The 22,669-nt window shown below is 34.3% G+C and overlaps 1 long non-coding RNA gene across 1 annotated transcript in view; it reads right to left on the bottom strand.

The window, feature by feature from the left end:
* Window positions 1-22,226, bottom strand: part of LOC117244308 — a 28,032-nt gene extending 5,806 nt beyond the window's left edge. Inside the window, exons 1-2 of the long non-coding RNA XR_004497129.1 lie at window positions 22,160-22,226; window positions 600-712 (exon numbers count right to left, since the gene is read on the bottom strand). This is a non-coding gene — a long non-coding RNA (uncharacterized LOC117244308). The remainder of the gene's footprint in view (window positions 1-599; window positions 713-22,159) is intronic.
* Window positions 22,227-22,669: the final 443 nt, after the last annotated feature.

Here is a 22,669-nt window from a genome sequence, read left to right as displayed (position 1 = left end):
TGAGAAAGCCAGCATGCAGTTGAGAATAATTTTTTTTTTTTAGAGCATAAAGAAACACATATTTACTCTAGTCATGCATCTTCATGGCTTGTATTCAAGCAGGTAGGTGAAGATCAGGAGAGGGAATAGGGCAAAAAACAGATGCCTCAATATTGAATGATTCAAAACTCTTTGTTCAATTTCTTTAAATGGTACAGTAAAAAAATGTATATTTGAGGTAAGGTTGGAGACAGCTGAATACAGATATGTTCCACTAAAATACAAAGGGCTGTTAAAATACAGTTGTTTTAAGGAAGTAGCCTCAATAATATATTGTTCTAATAATACTATATTTTAAACAGTTCCAATGCTTTTGGACATCCAAAGTAGGTTGGTTTTTAATTATTTTCTAATAAAAGAAAATACTTTCAGTCTGATATTTAAATCAAATCATTCTTTTTAGAATATACAAAACACTCTAAATTATCGGAACTGAAACTTTAAGCAATACCAGCCATGTTTTAGGACAATAGGAGAAAAGTAATACACTATTTTTTTATTAAGATATCATTAAATTGGACAGATTTTTCTTTTAGCTAATGACCTATCACTAACTATACCTTTTCCTTCATGTCCTAATTTTGTATAGCAGCAAAGATGTAACTTCAGAGCTCTTTACACGTAAGTATGTTCTAATCCATTGAGCACATTCTTATGTTGATAAAAATATGACCTGAAATAAAGAGTATTTAGAAATGTTATTATAAGGAATAAGTACTTCAGAAATTACAAGTGGGTACATTTTCCATAGTCACTCTGTTTATTTCAAATGATGATTTTTATCTTGACTATTATGTGGAAGGGCCCTATGCTTTGCAGACTCTTACTTGAAGTGGACTAAAAAAATCAATTTTTATACTGCATTGCCCTTAATGAATAAATTAAGGACTATTTCTAGTATGTGTTTTTAATAAAAAGCATAGTTTTAATGAAAAGAATGATGATGAGAATGTTTGCAGATTTTAATTGTGTGAATTAAATAATACCACTTGAGAATTGCCAGTATTGAAAAGAAATGTATTTTCCTATGTAGGGATTTAAAGTATTTTTTTCATATATTGGAATAATTCCATTAGGTCTGTGTTTGCATATCCATATCTACAGTAATGAATTGCCATAGACAGAAATACAAAATGTGATCATCCTCCCTGGGTTCTGAGAAAAGTATAATGTTGGGGATGATGCTCACTGATCACCTAGCAATTATTAATTTACTAATTGTACTAAATGGTAGTTTTATTCAAGATATAGAGAGCCCTGAAAGAAGGATACCTGTGGAAATTACCCTGGACTCTGTCACAAAGAGACAACTGAACCAGTACCTTCTATAGAGCAGGATTTGTTCTCCTAATTTGCCTTTAAATTCTCATTTTTGATGTCTGTCAAACTTTGATACAAATTTGGTTATGATGAATTGCTAGCCTGCAAAAAATTCATAATTTTTATCGTGTTTTAATACATTGAATTTGCTGAATACATTTGAGGCAAAATTTTGCTGTGCAGGAAATGACAGGGAATTTTCCTGTGAAGGAAATGACAACTGCTATGACAGGGTGACTTGGAACTGAACACTTGGATGCAAATACCAAATCCCAACTACAATCATATAAATACAAAGCCAACCTGAGAGGGCCTGGATTTTTTAGAGTATTTTTGGTTGTTAAACCGGTATTTTGATAGCTATACTCTCTTCTGACAGTCTTCAAAGACAGTCTTTGTACTTCCATTTGCTGGTTTATAGATGTCATGAAGGACAAACCTCCTTATAGTCTGTCGTGGTTTTAAACTAGTAACTAAAAAATTACTATTTCTTGCTGTGAGGTAGTCTGTCATCAGAGCTCACTCCTCCCATTTCACATCACTCTGAGGCGTGTATGGGCCATGACTAGGGATATCATTTTAAGGATGAGTTATTCAAAGGCAAAAGTCTTCTTCATCTTTCTCTGTGAGTTTCGCTGGAAAACAGTTTTCTCATTGTCCCCCAAGGCTTCAAATCTTTGCTTCGCTCTGTTCCAGCACTTCACTGTATCACAATTACTCTACTTTTTACTCAAAATCCACACTGTGAACACTCTATTCCTCCCTATATACTCTATCATGAATTAAAGGAGTTTTTTCAGGACCTTATTGTCCATCTCTATAGCTTTAACAGAAAAATATTTCAGCTTATAAAGCATCTCCTTATTCTCTACCTTTTCTGAAGCTTCTTTTCTTTACTGTCTCTGATAGTTTATAAAGTCTCTTTACATGTTCATTACTCTCTTTTTCTCTCTCTGGATAAAAGAATTAATCTGCAAGTCTCATCTGGGCAATGAAAAGGTTAAAATCTTGCCCAGGCTTTTGTAGATGGTTCTGTGATCTCTGCTGGAGCAGGAGCTGGAGTTGTCTGCGATGGAAGATTCTTCATGGCTGCTCTGGAGAGTGTGGTCGCTGTCTCAGCCTGCCTCAGGTCAAGAGCTTTTTTTCCTTTCTTTACTCGGCAGTCTCTGGTGAATTCAGTCACAGCAAAATCTGCAGCCGAGCCAGGGACTGGCCTGGCCTGGCCAGAGCCCGGGGCAAGCCCCGCAGGCCCCATCTCCCGGCCGGGAGCCGCTGGGCCCAGCCCAGCCCCTGCCCCACGGGGCTGCATGGCCTGGGCAGGGAACGGGAGCCAGCTGGAGCTCTGTAACCTTTCACAGCCAGGAAACAAAGAGAACAGGAGTCTTCTGACTTTACATCTTAAGGAGGTGTTTACAGGTTGACTTAACTTTTTAATGGTTAAAACTGCTGTCAATTCTTAGAAATGACCAATAATTGGTCAGGAGAAAAGACTCCCATCAGTCACCAGCAGTTTCAACTTCCTTAGCTCTCAAACCACCTTAAAGTCACCCCATGACATAGTCTTTATTCTTATAAATTGCCCTTTAATATCTCTTTAGTAGGATTTGTGTGATTAATCTGGCCCATAATGATGACTATAATTATTGGGGAAAGAAATGAACATGGCTTTTCCTTTTGATAAAAGATTAAAAAATGGACAATTTCAAGCACAGGAAAACCAATCCTATTTCTGTCTCTGTGTATCTCTCTCTCCACCCTCAAACCCCATCTGGGGTCTTTTTACGCAGGGCTTTTGACACTAAAACTTTGGGAGTTTTAAAGACTGGCTTGACCTTCCACAAGTGAGGAGAATGATACAGCTACAAATTCTACTTTTTAGCTGGGCCAAGAAAATTTTCTTAATTAGTTCATATTTTTCTTGTCTTAAATATGGAAATTATCTTTTTTGACTTCTATGTTCAGAGATTGCTGGAGATTAGCTGCAGGAATGGCTTTCATAATTTATAAAACTCAAGTGGCTTCAGAATTTCTTTTATTCTTAGGAAAATAAGTTTATTTCCAGAATTTCTTTGGAACTTTTACTGCTGAAACTAAGCCTTTGATATTCCTAAATACCAAAGTGCATTTTCAGTCTCATATTTTTAAGCACAATTACCATATTCAGTAGTCAGGCAGCTTGCTGTCTCTGGTTTTTTTTTTTGTTTTTTTTTTTCAGGAAAACCTACTTTGGAATAGAGGTCTTTCTAGGACATCTTAGTATTTCTAAAAATGAAAATAATGCTTAGGTTAGTTGTTCAAAAATACTTGTAAAAATTAGCTAACCAACAAAAGTTGTTACATTTTTGACTACAGTGGAATAAATTTGAGATTCAGCAGTCTGGTGTTTATTTCAAATCTGTCCAACCAAGCACACCAGGATCTAATTGGTCTTACCTTTATTTTTGTTCTGCAGGACTCAAAATTTATTTTCATCTGTTTGACTTTAAATTGGAACTCAGGAAATAAATAGAAAGAATGTTGCTTTCATGCAATGATATAAATGTATTTAAATAAATAAATAAATAAATAAATATGTATAATACTAAGATTCTTAATAACAGCATCCAAGTTTTTAAGAAAATATTACATTAAAAGTAGTTTACAATACAAATTGATGACTGTGAGTAGCACTGTCAATCAAGCTATTCCAGGTCTGTTGCTCAGATATTCAGTTCTACTTTCAGATTTCGTACCTGTAGTAGGTTCAGATATTATTCAGTATCTTCCATATACCAAACCCAGGTAGGAACTACTCTCCTCATCATTTCTGCAGAATAATTTTGTGGATTTTTTTTCCTAATATTGTTGAGCACATATAAATTATTTTTGAAAAACTGTATTTGAATTTTTTTTTACAATACTATCTGGTACTGTAAAATAATTTACAAGACAAAAAAATTCTAAATTATTGCAATATTTTAATTAACAGACAGCCAAAAAATAAGTCGCTCACAGAAAACATGAATGTTTAAAAAGGGGACAGTAGGTGCTGAACAGATTATAGACAGATCACATTAAATCAAAAGTGCAGTACTTGCTGCATTCAAAAATGTAGAAGTTGAAACTAAGACAAGTGTTCTAGTTTTCAGTCCTGGAATTAACCACAGGCCTGACCATGATTATTTTGGTTTTTTTACTCATGTTGTCTCCTCTAAAAGCCATGTAAAAAATTTGTTCTTTCTTCAAAAGAAGACAGTACTGAACTCATGAATAATAAAAAAGAGCCTAAATACTGAAGAAAATGGAAATACTTATTAGGAAAAGTTTTCTAGTCTGTACATTTTTAGAAGAGAATGGAGAGGATTGGTCCCTGAATCCCAGGATTCTTAGACATTTTCTGTACTTATTCGTTATTAAAAGCTTAGGTATGAGACAAATTTTAGGCTGGATTTGTCTTGAAATCTGTTTCACATAATAAACCTAGGGCATACAGGAAAAGTTGGTCAAAATATTGTGTGATTCTTCAGTTTTATCAAATGCATATAAGAATGAAATTGTGTATGATTTTCCAGTTTCTCTAAGATTATTTTCATTTAAGAGTAACCAACTCATTAACATAGCTACTCTTGTAAGGTTTTTTGGACACTAAATTGACCAGGAGTCAGAATCATCCAGTTTGTAATCCAGTAAGGAACCAAAGATAGGAACACTTTGTTGTAATCAAGAACAAAAAAAATCCATCCAAAATGGATTTTCTCTGCCCTACGTATGCTATAGAAATGTCCCAAGTTAATTAAAAGATCACTCAATGCCAATTCAAAATGAAAAGTATGAAGCTTTCATATGACTATTTTGATCTCACAAAACTGTTATTTTTCTCAGTGTGAACTGTTGGAGCATCCACCTCTGGTTCTAATTTTCCTCACTTTCCTGGAGGATGAGAGGTTGTGTAGTCATACAAATAAAGAGAAATGACAGAGATGTGGGAATCAATACAGACATTTTTATTTACACCATAAAAAGCTATTTTGATTCCCATTTCTTTCATGACAGTTGAGATGAAAAAATTAATAAAGGAGATGGAAATCTTTGCAAAATCCTAAAAAATCATGTCCTTCTTAACTCCACTGTAGCATCTTTAATGCAGGCATTGCAATCTAGGATGTGCATTACCATACACTTAAGTTTTCCAATCTGTTTCTCACAAATCAATTTTACACAGCTTGAGAATATGGGCAAGTTTGTATTTGTGCTATGAAGACGTTTCAGAGAGGAAAAGAATGAAAACAGTGTTGTAGCAGCAAACAAATCAATCGGACTGTATTAAAACTAAACCCACGGTGTCAAAGATGAATGTAGAGACAGAAACAGGGACAGAGATTACCATGGGGTCTAGACACATACTGTGATTAATCATCACACACATCTGGAAAAGAAAAGCACAAGAAGAAAGGATTTTTTTTCTTCTTTGTCTAGACAGTTTAGAAAGAAAAAGAAATTATATTATGTTCTCCGTGGATGAAGGAAAAGATGAAATAGATATTAACTGTTCTCCATTTGCACCAATCTGAAAATGTGTCTTTCAGCTATATCTTTTATTATTTAGAAACAATACCATAACTAATTTTTAAACTCAGTACATAACTGTAGCTGTTTCTTTTTCAAAGATTCATTTCAACTTTAAAAACATATTAAATAATTAAACTGAGTTTAATTTAGAAACAAAAAAAAATTAATTAAATTCAGCAAATTTGAATACAGTAAAGAGATGCTATACCGGGATTATTTGGTATTTTTTCCTTTTCATGGATTTTGCAATTACAGTCTAAAACTTATTCAGATGTAAGTATCACTGAATGCAATTCTAATTACTGGGAACATGACTCTCTTTGGCTACACAGGATAAGATAAAATGAAAAGTCTATTTAGACTTTTTTTCCACATGCACAGAATACTGAGACAGCACTATAGTGCTTAGGAACTAGCTGGTGAATTTTTCAGCTTTGGAGACAAATTTCACCTTCACATAGAGGCCGATAAAACAAATATGTTTGCAGTGCCATATGATAAATAGAACCTATTAGTATAAAGAAATAATTCTGGAGAAATAGCTCTGAGGATTAGGTCATAGAAGCATCTGTGAGTCAGCTGGGAACAATACACCAGATTTATTTAGGATTACTTGATAGTTCCTAGGTTCATGAAGTGGGAAGAGGAGATCAAATTTATCTAATTATTTTTTTTTTTTTGCCTTTGTATAAATTTCCCAAATACTCATTTTATTCTGGTTTTGCCACAACAGGTGGTAACAAGTGCCTTGCTCATTTCTTGTGCTTATATAATTGAACATTCAGAACTATGTTAAGTATGTGCCAAGAGCAGAAAGACTTTTCAGTGTATTCCTGCTGCACATCTGTAAACTGATACTCCTGAAACTGGATACTGTCTAGAAGTGGTCATTGCCTTCTGGACTTTCACCTGAGTTGACTGCTTGCTAAAACTGCCTTCCAGACTGCTTTAGGTTTCTTTTTAACCTTAGATAGATAAAGAAGCAGGAAATGTTTTGCTGTATTCCTGAGAGTGGGGAGGAAAAAGTAGACCTGTGGAAGTATGTTGGACTTCCTTTCATATTTGTAAGGATCCAGGAGAACACTTAAGTGTTTTTCTCAGCTGAGTTCAGGACAAGATATATAGGGACTGTTATAGGGTTGTTGGTCATTCTTTTCTTATGAAAGCATTATAAAAACCTTGTGATTATTTACACTATTTTTCTCTTTCTCCCACCCTGCTCATGTAGCTTATGTTCTGTTAAAGGAAAACATAATTTAAGACTCATTTTAAAATGTCTCTAGGAATGACATAGTCATTAGAAAAAAGAAAAAGCAGTGCAAGCCAGGTGGAAAAAAAATAGGATGGTAGAATGAAATACCTCTAAGGACAGTTTTGTTGTACAATATTTGGCCCTAAATGAATGCATGGGCCTGTTTCTGAAAATATATCACATTTGTCAAAGGAACAGTAATTAAACTGCTCCCTCTAAGCCTTTTTGATAGGCCATTTTCAGAATGAATGGTTGAGGCTGAGAAGGGGCACCTGGCATTTAAGAACTCTACCTTTAGGGTATTATTCTCCTTGCTTTCTCATGCTCACAATTTTGCTTTTTTCCTACTATCTTAGAACAATGCTATTATTCACTGTTTTTCTTAAGGGAGACCTGCAAAATATGAAATAGTTGTCATGTAAATGTTACTGGTATAGTAATTAAAGCAAGAGATCAGTTTGTCACATCTTACGTTAAACTGATGAGAGAAATGTAAAGAGTTAATCATGGTGGCAAAATATGCATTTTTTCATTAATTAATAAAAACTGACATAAGATACAATCATTTATACTAGATCACTCACAGCAATTATTAGCTTCTTAAAATGGTGTTTTGATGAGTAAGTAATAATAAAAAAGACACTCTCTGACCAAGATCCATAATGCATTCCTTCAAATGAGATTAAAAACCTTAGATATGATGAAGTGACTCCTTAACTCATCATTAAGGAAACTGGCAGATTCTAGAAACTTTTTTACAAAAATTGAAGTAACATAATTTATGTTTAAAATATTTTTTCACCAAAATTATTGTTTCATATGATCTGTATGTGGGACCCATATTTCTAGATTATAGTGATCATCACACTCATAATAACATATCTGGATATAAGAAGAAAAATTAAATAAGTAAAAAGAACTGCCTTTCATTTCCTTTAATACAGAAATTTCAGGAAAATAAATCACAACAGAGTGAAATAGATAAAGTTCTGTGTTATCTCTAGGAATTATTCACAAATTCATAATGCCAGGTGACAGAAAAGTGTTTGCTTTTCATAATCTATTGCAGGACATATTTTACATTACTTCAGACAATTGCATCCATATTGAAACAACTTTACACATTTGTGATATTTCTTTCCTGATTTGTGTGTACCATATGGCAGTTCATTTCCATGGATCACAAATGTGTATTTCCAGACTGCCTAAAATGGACACTTATGTGTCATATTTTTAATGCATTAAGGTATATTTTTTTTTATCTTTTTTCCTGCTTGCAAAATCTAACTGTAGGAAGAAAGATTGCACAGATGCAAGAATTTTTCCAGCTATGAAGGTGAAAAAAAATCTGAATATTTTTTATTAATCTCTGATTTTTAAAATGAGATTCTCAGGACAATTGTTTTGCATTGTTTTGTAACAATAGGTACAATGGTTTGTATGTTTTAACTGTAGCAATAATAGAATGCCAGCAGTCCTGCATAGATTTTAGTCTGTTTGTAGTCTCTTAGAAACTTCTGAATTTCTGTAGTTTTTCTTTTGCTTTTGGATTATTTTTCTGAAAAACTCTGTGAAGTTTGGAAACTATAAATACTTTCAATATTCAGTCCTTATGGATACACCACAATAAAAATAAAGCCGTCTTTATTTGTCAGTCAGAAACAAAGGATATCTGAAGAAAATCTAGAATGGAATGACTTTGCATTACAGGCCTGACAGAAATAACCAGAATGGAAAGTCTTATAAAATAGAACATATACTGAAACTCAGGGAAAAACAATGGAATTAGAATACCAGAAACGCTAACAACACAGGAGTTGTTTTTTTTCTTCCTTAAGATGATAAATGTTCTTCCATTTGAAGCAAAAAAAATAGACTTTTGATTTCTCTTTTGATAAATTGCTTCATTTGCCATGTTTTAAGTGTGATAAAAGGAATTTATGGAATTTTTTGTAATTTATAATTTAAAAGGGAAAAATATATAACAATTCTTAAGAAGTAGGTTGTTTGGACATAAAAGGGAATATTTTAGATTTTCCCTTAGGACAAGTACAAATTTCTGAAACCTTATATTCTGTGACTGCCACAAAATATGCACCTGCACATTTGCTTTCATGAGAGCTCTCACAAGTTCAGCAACTGCTTTGCAAAGCAGATGCAGGGCCAGCTGATCCACAGAGTTCCTACATTTCTATGAGGGAAGTTAGGAAGAATCTCGTGGAGAATAAACATATTCTTCCTCCATTTCTCCTTTTCACAATCACCCGGTGCAACAAGACAATTCACACTAACAGTTCTTACAGGTGCTCATTTCTGACTTATTTACATGGAAATATTTGGTACATAGAAAGTTGAGATTTTTCAAAATTTTCATTTGTCCCTTCACTCTGCATGCACAAATGCACAGAGGCATCATGTGTTAAATTAGCTAGTTCTTGATGTCTATTTCTTTTGCTTAGTATGAGTTTATAATTAGGTTTCTTTCACTTTTCACTATGCAAAATATGTACTAATAATTATCAGCTTCTTTTAATAAATTAAGAAAAAGAAAAATATACTTTAATCAACTTACAGCTCTCTGTGGTTAAATGTCTTTCTCTTATGGTGTTCATTTGCAGTCTAGTTAAATATGCTTGATTCAAGGCAAATGCTTTAATCTTTCATTCCATTTAAGTTAAAAGTAACATGCAATTTGATGTCTTAGTGAAATGGTGACAGAAAAACATCTTTAATAACTCTCTGCTGAGAGTTTCCATCTTTGTAAACTACAAAGTATGTACAACTTCACATGTCACAAGCCAATGTTTTTTGCCAAACTTTGGTATGGAGAGACAGAAAGATGAGCCACAATGCAGACATTTACTGAGAAAATATCCTCAATGATATTTGCAGATGTGTTGGTAGACACTATTGTCTGTAAAGCATTGTTAACAACTAAGCTTTTTTTTTCATTACATTAAAAATAATTGCCCTGGTTATTGCCCATTATTTTGGGAAAGAAGGAAAGGTCCTGTGTGGGGCCAGGAACTGGACTCAATAACCCTTGTGGATCCTTTCTAAGTCAGGACATTCTATGATTCTTTGATTCTCTCATTACAATGCATTTGTATAACTCCATAAGATGGAAAGTGTAAAGCTATGAAGTTAAGGCTCAATATCTAAATTAATTTTGAATGAACTATTAGATTGTTCTCTGCAAATGTTCTGTGCTCAATCCAGAAAATGAAGAGTGATATTTTTGGAGGGTACAAGGAAATCCTAGTATTTGTTGGCCTCCAAGCATGAAGAATGAATACAAATGGCAGATTAATCATGTGCACAAACTATAGAGAGTGCACACAATAAATGTAACTAACTGAGCTTTGAAAATAACTAAGTTCCAAACAAAGGAAATGAGGTCAAGAGGAATCCAAGTAGCAGCAAATATTCCTCATGACACATGACTGCACTCTACATCAGCAGTCCATAATTTCTCCACTGAGAAGAGAGTTGCAAAGCTAGTGAAGGCACGTATCTCCCATCCTAAATCTGCAGCGATGCTTCCCTGTTGGTCACAGCATCCACTTCCTGCTAGCATAGAAGACCATTAAATCCCTTTTTGAACTGCAGGAATTCTCACCAAAGGCCCAAGGAAAAGAATGAATTGATGTCTTTGCAAACTGTTTCTACAATGGCTTCAGTACTTTTGAAATAGATAGTTTATCATACAACTTCTAAATTTATAGCTGCAGCAAAAAAGTAAGAATTAAATGTCAATAAAATTTACTACTTTATTAGTAAATATTGATGGTGGGTAGAAAATTGCATAACCAAAAATTATAATAAAGTTTTTCAATAACTTTTAGTGAAGCCTGAATACTTAGATGCACACTTTTTTCTTCTAGATGATACTAATGCCAACAGTTATTAAAGGAGAATCTTCCAGCAGGGACAGCTGACCCCCTGACCAGAGGGACAGTCCATAGCATATGACATCATGATCAGTATATGAAGTGAGGTGAGGAGGAAGGAAGCAGAAGGATGTTAGGAGTTATACCATTTGTCTTCCAAAGTCACTGTTAACACGTGATGGAACCTAGCTTTCCTGGGGATGGATGAACACCTGCCTGTCAGTGGGAAGTGGTGAATTTATACAGTAAAATTTCTTTTACCTTGCTTGCATACAGAGTGTTTTACTTTGCTTTGCCTGTTAAAATATCTCAACCCACGAGTTTCCTCACTTTTATCATTCCAGTTCTCTGCCTGAGCCCCCTGGTGGGGGAATGAGCAAGGGGCTACAATGTGCTTAGCTGTTGTCAGGGTGTAACCATGACACCTGGTTACAGCAACCTGACAAATAAATAGATAAGAAATTCTGAGAGAAGAAATTGTTGCAAGGAGACACAGAAAAGGAAGTGAGAAATGACTTCTACGTTTATAAAAGTTCTTTAGGACCAGAGGACGATACAAAATAAAGCATAAAAACCCCAACACGGAGAAACTTGAACATACAACAAATGTCCTGGATGAAAAAATAGTGTTGATAGTATAGTTGTCTTTTTCACTGGTTTGGCTGATGAACTCTCAGACAGTGTAGACTATGCAAGTATGAACATATACTCAAAAAGAGAAGCAGCTAGAGAGGAAAGGAAAAAGCAGCTAGAGAAAGAGAGGAAGAGTCTCAAATATCTATTGTGTATGCAGGGCTTATGAGGAAGTTGTTTTACTGGTCAGTGTTTAGTGCTCTTTATGACTACAGCACAAGACTGTGGTTTTGGCAGTGTTTGCATTAAAATTCACAACTGAGCAAAAAAATCCAGTATGGATGGAAATCTTCTCAAGTGTACTTTCTGTGTAAATACATTTTCTAACCTGTTTTTTGCCTCATAGATTTTATATTAATTAAGTGTAATGGCACAGATCTTTCCCACAGTCCACCTTACCCAGCAGAACTATTTTTTCTAGAGTCATCTACTACTGACTAAAAGACAGAGCATCAAATAAGTCAGACAGAACAATTTTTCTCTTCCCAGGATAAAGGGATTGATGAGCACACTGAGCAGAGCTTGCTACCATCATAGGAGATGCATAAAAAATATGAAGCATTTAGGAGATTTTCTCTCTTGATCCACGCTTGTGATTAATTCTAATGACTGTTAAACAATCCCAAGTTAAAATGTCTGCTATTTGAAGTTTGAGTGTGTATGCTGTGGGCAAAACTTTCCCCTTTGCTTTGGCGTGCCACACTCTGAAGAAATGGAAGTGGTATGATGGCTCAAGGGCAGAATTTAGCATTCAGCTTCTAGAGTGGGCAGTCATTTTACTAAATGTGTGTTAGAGCCTCAATTTAAAGTGCCAAAGCATACCCCAGGATTAAAGTAATACCATTTCCATAAAAATCAATGGGGAATTCATTAATATACCCTCACACAGTGTTTCAAAACCCTGCTCTTAGCTTCCCAAAGCAGGAATGGGTGTGTTTATTCAAATAATATTAATATGTAAGTTACATTACTAACTTAGAATAAAATCAATGCTAAGACTTTTGACTTTGAAGATTTAGTGGCAAGTATTTTAGGCCCGGAATATTAAAGTCAAAGAGCAGAGTAATGTGAATCAGAAAGACATGATAGAGGAACAGTAAATAATGAAGGAGAATGTAACTAGATAGAAAATATAAAGAACATTTAAAAGACTAATAAATGACAAAGCCAGTTCAATGCAGATAAATGTAGAACAGTGGTGACTTTGATGAGTCTTTATAACACAACTGTGCATGCATTATAAAATAGGAAGAACAAAAAGTGTTAGAGTCAAAAGAAAACTGTGTGTCATTGATGTAGGAAAAGAAAGCTCACAAACGTCTTAACACATGGATGAATGATGACTTTGAGAGAGTCTGTATGACAGAAGCCTGTTTTTCATAAAGTAGAAGTATGAAAGAGCAAGACCTAAAAAAATAAGAGAGGAAAAAAAGATAAATTCTACATGAAGTTTAAAGAATGAAAAAACCACAGCAATGTTTCTGTAGAGGAAAAAAATGATGTAGATGAATTGTTCTCACTACATTTCTAGCACTGATCTGACCATTCCCATTACACAAAAGTAGTATTTACAGGAAGGATTGCCTTCTGTTTGGCCACTGTGCAGTGATTATTTTTCAAGTGTTTATTTTTCACGAGTAGTAAAAATACAGTGATAAGGATAATAATGTTCACACACAAAAGACAATGATGGGGGAGAAAAATAGATACAAACATAAAAAAAGGCATGGGGTAAAGGAGGAGAAAGGATCAGAAAGCCAGTAGAATAAAGAGACAAATACAGGGAAGCGAAGTTGAAGTTCAAAATTGATTCAGAAAGGAAAAAACTTCTAAAATAGATCTTTGGCTCATATTTCCCAAGCCAGCTTTAAACAAAAAGGTATTTTGGGTCTACTGCAATATGTAGACTCTCTACAACACATGTGTACCGTGTGGTTGAAATCAAGGGCTGCTCATTTCAGTGTCTCCTGACTGACCCAGTGGACCAGCCATTATTTTTTGTTGCACTGTGGTTCCTTGTCCTCTCTCCCTCCTAGGCTGCTGCTCCTTCTCTTAGGGATATTTAGCATAAAAATGAAGAAACCAAATTCTGTATCTAGCCCTGGAGATTCCTGAAACTCTTTCACCTAGTGAATCTCCAGCTTTTTAAAGCACTATACAGATATAGCACTATACAGGATATATTCAATCAGGAATATATCCTTTCACTTAAGTGGTTCTCATCACTTGTGGAGGTAAAGTATACAACTGAATACCTGAAGACCATGAAGATCATTTAACCCAAGCTCAAGTTTTGGTTTTTTGTGGTTTTTTTTTGTGGTTAGGCTGTTGTATAAACTGGCACTCTGTGGGATTTTGGTGTGAAACTGGTGTTAGACCAGATAACTAAATACAAAATATAATTGCCAGATTAACACCTTCAGACCTTTCAGGTACAGAGATCCCATTTTGTCTCTAGCAGAGTCTGAAACTGCTTGACCTTAAATAAAATGGTGCACACATGGCTAGGATTAGACCTCAAGCTGTTTGAAAATTAAACATAAGATGCTAACGGTTCTAGAAACACAATTTTTTAGGCATCTAAGTAGACATATCAATAAGTGTAATTTTGGTTGTAGGTATCTCAGTTCTAAGAGCATCCCAGGCTAAGCTCTTGAATAATTCTAAGTCACAACAAAAGGGGATATGTCTTATCCGAGAAAGTTCTATATTAGGTTCCCTTTAGAGTCACACAGCCATTACAAAATAGTTTGTATTTCAGTTCAGAATTTCGAAAACTTTTCTCATAGAGAGGAAAACAGATGAAATAAAAATTGGAATTCTAATATCATTGCGTGACTCTGGGACACACCTGCATTTTTTTCCTACTGCAGTCTAATTCTATGAAAGAGTCAAAGAAAATCACCTTACTAAATCTGTGTAAACCAGAATGCACTATAGTTCCATTTTGGCAGAAATGACTTTCTGTTGAGTCTGGATCAGTGGTGTTAAAAAAAATTGGGTGCCCTGAGTGTGTACTATGCTGGATGCTAAAATATTTACTAGAGTTTCTGTGTGTTTAACTTGCCCTGGAGTATAGTTGGTGTACTTTAGTTCCAATTTTTTAATGATACTACTACTCCTGCCAGTAATTTTTATACCAGCTGCACTGGTCTAATTATGTGCTTTTCTCAAAAGTCTATTTTTGAAATAATTATGGCCTTTGAGCATGTAATAGACAGAAAGATTTGGGTAGAGTGGAGTAAAAAACTTTCCATTTGAGGAGAAAGGATAAAAAAGGTGGCGTATCATTGTTCCAGTCTCATTTTGAGTGCATAAAGCTGTACACTATCTCGGGGTGCCTGTCTAATAAAGCTTTGTTCTTTTATGTCCACGTTACTTCAGTTATATTTCTGTATTTTTTAAAAATAAATCTTTTCTCATTAACTGCATCTTGCAAGCCTAAGTCAAAGGAAATAAACTAGCATGGCTAACTGTAGTCTAGGATCATTAATGGTGCCTTATGGCCAGAAGTTTCTTATCTTTTATCTCCCTTCCTGACTTGGAATTGCTGAAGAGCTGAGGCTTGTCCCCATGCATATCACAAGGTCACCTCAAACACACTGCAAGGCTGTCTGCAGTTTGAAGACTATTTGTGAACAGTCTGCTTAGTTGCAGGCTTCTGTTATTTTATTGAAATTAAGTCAAATATGGAAAATTATTATGTTTGTAAAGGTTTATTCTGGGGCATGTGTAGGGGTATATTTCAGAGCTTTGAGCTGGTCTAAGCCACATGATTCTTTTAAAGTTAATGAGAAAGTCACAGCTAGAATGGCATGTGATAATCTGAAAATTTGCCCCTTACTGCCTCTTAAGATTTTCTGTGTCATATGTTATGGTAATAAATGGTTCTCAGCATGAGGTTGATTGAAAGGGGTATAGCTGCATGAAGCAAAGAACTTGTCTTTTCTTCATGATCTCTGGATAACGTAATTAGCATATGCAGGATCAGCTCTGAGAATAAGCAGCCTTTGTGACCAGGGAGCTCGGAATTACATCAGTTTGAGTGAACTTAAATGTACTTTCAGAATTTTTCATTTAAAGTTATGTCCCTGAAAAGGAATTGAACAAATATATGTTGGGGATTTTTTCCCCTGCCTTATTGTTGACCACCTTTGATGAGGCTCTTCCCTAGTAAGTTTCACGGCCTGTGCTTTTCAGATTATTGTTGGTCTTGGAAAAGGTCTAAAGAATATATAAAATTGAATGGAAAAGTGATTGGGAGACTCTAGTCTCTTTAGAGTATATGACTCTATCTGATGCATACTATTAGTTTTGAAAAGTTATTTTCAAATATAATATTCATTGCCAGAGTAGGGAGGAACTGGGAGTCATTCACATGTATAAGGAAAAAAAGAGGGACAGTTGAGAAGGTTCTTGATTTTTCTTCCTATTTTGAAATGTTTAAAAAAATCCAGGATGAGTAAAATAATCATTCTCCAAAATAGTGCTGCTTTTCATGGATTCTATTTATTGTACTAACAAACTAGTTTCAAACTGGTAAGGATATGGGTAAATTAATGAAGAAATAGATTGATCAATAGTTTCTTGTACAACATAGGGCATATCTACAATTTAATGAACACACAGAGAGGGTAAATGCAGGAGAGAAATTCTAGGTTTGGAACAAAACATGTTTATGGAACAAAATGCCTATTTAAAAGTTTCTAAATTTAACTACAGAGATTTTCAAGGCACAATTCTAGAAAATCTGACCACAGGGATATTACAGATAAGAAGTATCCACCACTCTAGCTCTCTGAGGCTTTTTTAGCCTACTGTAGCAGTGTCATTAAAATCGAAATATGCAAATAGTACAAGACCTGATTGGGACTGATCAGGACTCATCAGGAGTGTTCTCAGCATCCTACTTAAAATATCAGAATTAGCACTGGGGGTTTGTTTTCCTGAAATCTACAGCATCCTAAACCTGCAGCTGACCTGGAATGGTGCAGTGGGTGATGTGGTTTAGTAAATTATGGGTTCCAGCAGTAGTGCTGCACTGACAGCTGGACCTGACAATCTTAAAAGTCCCTTCCAACCTTGAAGATTGTCTGCTTTTATGATTCTAAAATTAATTAGTGTTTCTATGCTACTTCTCATTCAAAATTTTGAAATATTCCTTAGAAAAACATTATGGCAAATGAAAAAGCATGTAAAGGAGTTTCTAACATTAGTATATGTATTGCCAGCTGCAATAAAGCCATGTAGAAATCATATTCAGTTATGTATTATCTAATTATATATTATATATTAATAGAATTTTCAATTTTTTCTACCACCATGAAGAGAAAAAGAAACAAAAACCAATAAAAATTAATAACATTTGAGGACCTTTCATTACCAAGTCAATGGTGTCTTACCTGCGATTTGACCACCTGAGTTCTAACAGTCCTAACTGTTTGTTAGGAGAGATTATTTTACTCACAGCACTCTCACGGTAGTAAGTCAGGAACCTGTTCCTGTCTCTGCACACAGCCTGTAGTGCATCACACACCAGGTCACAGCTTATGATGACACTGATGACACTGACACAGCTTATGATGACTTTGTCCTGTACCATGAATAGTTTGGGCTTTACCTTGAGTTTCCTTTCCCTTTGTAACTCCCCTAATGGAAAGAGATAAACATTTTTATGATCTTTGTATGATTTCATTGACTGCACAAAGTGTTTCTTTCTTACTTAATAAAAATAATTATTTTTTTATTTAGAAAATGTTAAAAATTTTAAAGTAGGATATAGTTACAAATCCAGACAGGCAGTTACAAATACACATGCCAGCTTTGGTACAAAAGCCATCTTGCTAAGTTAGGCCAGGTCTATTTTTGAATTAATAAGTGAACTCGAGGGAATACATAAATTATGTTGAGGATGATCTGCTCACACTTTTATCTGTAATTTTAGTCATCTGGAAACACCTTCTTACTGAAGATGAGCTAGATGACTGGAGATGTGTTTCCTAACTCTTCACTAATCCTAGCCCAGGATTACTCTTTTCTGTTGCTTCCAGTTTGCATGGAAAGGAGGTAAACTGAGCTTTCGAAACCTCAGGATACAGATGAAGTCAACATCTTTCTAAACAAACAAATTCACTGTTTTCACACCTGCTTTTCTGAAGAAATGTCTTTTAGTAAATTAATTAATTTTTCTGAAATCATCTGAGAATTGATTATTTTCAAGGGCTGCATGGGTTCCAAAGAAAATTGAAAAACCTGCTTTCCAAAGTTGTACTAGACCATATTAGATTTGTCACAATATTCAGTTTTGATGAAACAGCTCAGTAATTGCATATGACAGCAATTTGGTAAGGTCCCATTTACCCATCTCATAAAGTTTATTATGCTAAGGAAAGCCTTTAAGAAGTTGTAAACTTGACAATATACTTTATTTTATAAAAATCACTATTATTTACTTGAGACCAACTCTAATTTAATTTGATAATATTTTGATAACTATGCATTACCATATGTTTTTAGAAAATGAATATTTCATAAGGTTTTTAGCAAATAGAATTTAGTGAACTTGAATATAAAATTAGAATGTCAAATTTCTGGAGATTGAAGAGCTGTACAAGTTAGAAGTTTGGACTTTAAAACCTAGTTTGAATAAAAATAGCGTTTACCTAATAAGTTCAGTCTTGTTAATGCTGAAGATACTAATCAAAAGTGCCTTATTAAAATCTATTTATGTGCAGAAAAGCTGTAGCAGCTAGAGTATTGTTTATCAAATTCTCTACCCAACTTCAACAGAACTGTCCTCTTGTGTATCTGTGTATCTCAGAAGCTTATGGAAACATAATTGTCTCCCTAGAAAATGGTGCATATTTCTCTCATTCTCTCTCTCTCTCCCTCTCTCTCTCTGTTCAACTAGAGCTGTATTCCAAAAGGTAATGCATCAGTACCTTCATTTAGAAACAGAAATTCATGGTAATTAGCAAACCTGCTCTTGAATTTGCACTAGTAATACCCTAACCAACAAACTTCAAGTTTTTGTTCTTCCAATCTTCTTCAAGATTTTTTTGTTTGAAACAGTTTGGTCTTGGTTGTGTTATTGCATCTAGCAGTATGTTATATACAGTAGCATGTAATAATCCATGCAATAAGAGTCAAGAAAATGTATTGACAAGAAGGTACAAATCCCCTTATTTCATTCTTTCTTTCTTTGCTTATTTATTTATGTAATCCATTTATTTGACTTAAAATGATCAGGTTAAATTTTGCCTTAAAATATCAACTTATTTCAGGATAGAAATCAAATTGTGCTTACTCTTCCCATCTTCATATTGACTTCAGTTTAATGTAAACCAGACGTAGTCTGGTTCTCTCTGAAGCGATTTAATAAATCTGTTGCCAAATCTTTCTTCTCTGTTGGCCTCCTTTGTGTTCTTTATTTAACATGATAAGCTGAAGAAAACACAGATTAGGTGAGAGAATTTTTTTTTCTACCTGTGTTAGTTTTCCCATCTCCTCTCTTCACATCTGTGAAAGCTTCAGAAAGCCGATATTTTAAGCCAATTATCTTTAATACATTGAACGGCCTCCCTTACTTTACAAAGTCCATTAAGCTCCCTTTCTTCAGCTGCAAACCCCCATGTCCTCTTGCATTTTCAGTCACTCTCTGTTTTATTGGATTGAGAAGAGACTTATGCCAAACTACTTGGTGGTGAAATGTGATTTTCACAGGAATATTCCCTTTGGTCTTCAGGGCTTTTGTGGATACAGAAAAGCTACTATCACAACTTTAATAAACTTGTCTTTGAAACTATTGAGTTATGTCATGTGAGTTTTCCCTTGGGTCTTCAGGATTTTAGTAGAAATAGAAGTGATTCTATCACATCTTTAATAAACCTGCTTTTGAAACTACAGAATTATCTCCTTACCATTATGTAATGGTGCTGATATGTGAAAATAAATGCCTAGGTTAATGGGTTATCCGGGAGAATGGATTTCAAGCATAATCTAGTCAGTATTTACTCCCTTGGGTTTAGTGCGTGACAGTTTTTCTGGCTCTGTGTCTGCTAGACCAATTTGTGTTCACTTTGCTTTGCAAGTGAAGAACTGGTGACAGAACTCCATATAGACCAGACAATCTTTAGTTTTCAAATTTTGCTGGATCTAATTTAGATTTGATCTATGCTCAATAAAATTCACTGAGGCAGAGAATTTCCTATTTCTCCTTATAGTTTGGTAATTCCACAGTTTCTTGCATACAGAGTAATTCATAATTCTTTTTACAATTCAGTAAAAATCTCTCTAATATCCACACATCACTGTCATCTTATTTCTCAAACACTTGTCTTTGCTCATCAGATTTCTGTTCTAAAGTTGCATGAACTGAGAAGGAATAGGTAGGGTTATTTTTTCCTCTATTTTTAGTCAATATGTCCAACTACTGCTTCATTACCAGGAGCCATATTCCCAACATATGTTTAAAGCAATTAATTTCATTTTCATATTACTTTTTTATGCTCAGCACTCTATCTTAGTATATCATGATACACTAATTCTTTACTTATGTACATCATTTTAAATCAAGTGGTTTTTATACTTTGTTGTTTTCTTGCATTATCAGAGTTTCTAGGAAGATTTTTGTTTAGAAAAAGTATCAGGGTTTCAATACATTCATAACTATAAATTCAACAATACAGTTGATCAAAATAGATTTAGATACTCATTAACCATTTCATTGTCCTCCCAGATTACTTACTACTATGAAATTATTTGATTTTTGTAACACTTGTGTCTATCATTTTCATGTACCTATTTTTCTTGTCCCTCCTTCTTGCTGCATAGGTTTCTGGAATTTTCCTTGTTTTCCTTCATATTGTGTGACTACTGAAACAATCAGCATACTGGCAATGATTTTGGTAAGCATCACTAATTTTTTTGAAAATGAAAATTAATCAGGTCAGTCTGCTTTTTGTTTTTCCCAAGATGAAAACTGCATTCATTGCCAACAGATTTTAAAATAGCATTTGAAAGAACAAATGGACAAGGTAGGAATGCACACACAACGTGCACTTCTGATTACTAAAATATAGGAATTAGTTGTGTGTTCTTAGATCATATGAGTTTTACACAAAATTTTAATGACTAGAAACTATTATTTTCAGACCAGGTCCTCCTATGTGTAGAGATGGAGTTTTTACTGTGCAGTTAATCCTGTGCCCTACTGTGCAGATTCACTGTTGAATTATGAAATTATATGGACAGTGGAAGCTACTGAGGAATTTTTGTCTCCCTCAAGGATGAGTATACAAAGCCTCTTGATCTACTCAGTCAAAGGAATGTGAATTTTACACAAATCTTAGTCCTATGGTTTTTACATCTCTCTTTTCTTCAGGGCAAATATTAATGCAACTCTAGAGACTTGAAATATAAAAAATAATAGGAAAAAAAAAATTATTCCAAGAAATATGGAAATTCTGTCAATACAAACACATATAAACACTTTCTGTACATGTTTGATGGTTCATACTTTACTGCTTATAAATCAGAGAACACTCTATATATAGCTGATGCAGTTTCAACTATCCATGGAGTTCCTGATTTAAAATGCCAATCACAACAAAATTCAAAAACACACCCTTCCCACATCATTAGAGGTCAGTTTATACCACAGTCCAAAGTTCAAGTGGAAGTTACATTAATGCTTCCATTGAAATTGTTAGCTACTGTATTTATAAGAGTAGGACCAGATAGCAGCACATACAGCAGCATCAGTGTGGTAACTTAGGCTTCAGTGAAACTAAATATTTCTATAATTTCACAAGTGACTTTGGAAGTCTGTGAAGGCACAATTTTCAAACTAGCTTGTTTCTTGCCAGCTCAGCTATTTCTAAATTAATTACAATCAGACATGAAGTAAATGAATATGAATCAGTACTACACAGTTGGGAAGAGAAGTGTCCTGTGTGTTATTTTGAAAGTATGATTAGCAGATGTATATAGTTACAGAGAATTATAAAACTTTTACTGTACTCCTTGAAATGATTGATAATCCTAGAGAAAAGTGAATATGAAAAAATCTAGAAAAAAGTGAATAAGAGAAAAGACTTTGATTCTGTACTCCAGAGCAGATGGATGGAAAAGATAACAAGAAAACGAACATGAAAGGAAGGGCAAAAAAATGTAAAACAAAAATGAGAAAAGCTGATCAAAGGTGATGAAGACAGAACAAATGGAATTTTAAGAAATCTACAGCACCCTGAAAATGAAAAAGCCCCAGTCAGCACAGTTGTCATATTTACTTTGTTGGAGAAACATTCATGAAACCGGGTCAGGGAAGGTTGCAGGCTGCTTCAGAAGCCTGTGGAACTCAAACAGACATTTCCTTTGTTCTGCATTTTGGACCTGGATCTAACATGCAGGTTTAATAATCCATTTCATCTAATTAAAATTTGCACCAACATAAATTGAAGACAGAAAGGAATCCTACCTTCCCATTGATGTCCAGTGGCTTCTGATCCCCCCCAAGCCTCTTCAATATCTTTTATGAATTTTCTGTTGGAGTGCTTATGGGTAAGTTTTAAGCTTGTTCAATATGCTCTTTGTTTTGAGATCTACAGAAAGATGTAGGAAAGAAACAAGACCACTGACCGTTTTGGAAGTCAATACTTATTTATAGTGCCCTAAACCAACTGTCAAACTATAGGGAATAATCATATTGAATTAGTAAGTTGAATTTACTATAAAAGTATAATTTTTAATGTTGTAATCAAATAAAACAAAAGTTATAGCATGCATACAGAGCAGTTGTTAGTAAAATACGATTGAATAGAAAAGTTAAAGTACCAGAAACAAAAAAAGGACATTTTTATTTTCAGCATCTCCTTTGGCTGAAGTGCATCCACAGAGAAAAAATAGAGCTTTTCAAACACGTAGTCCTAGACAAAATACATCTCATTAATTAAATCCAAACGTCAATAAAAGTACAGATTTTGTACTG

The sequence above is a fragment of the Parus major genome, chromosome 4 (genome assembly GCF_001522545.3).
Source record: "Parus major isolate Abel chromosome 4, Parus_major1.1, whole genome shotgun sequence".
Taxonomy (NCBI): Eukaryota; Metazoa; Chordata; class Aves; order Passeriformes; family Paridae; genus Parus; species Parus major.
Note: the sequence above shows the minus strand (reverse complement) of the source record. Positions and strands in the feature narration are given on the sequence as shown.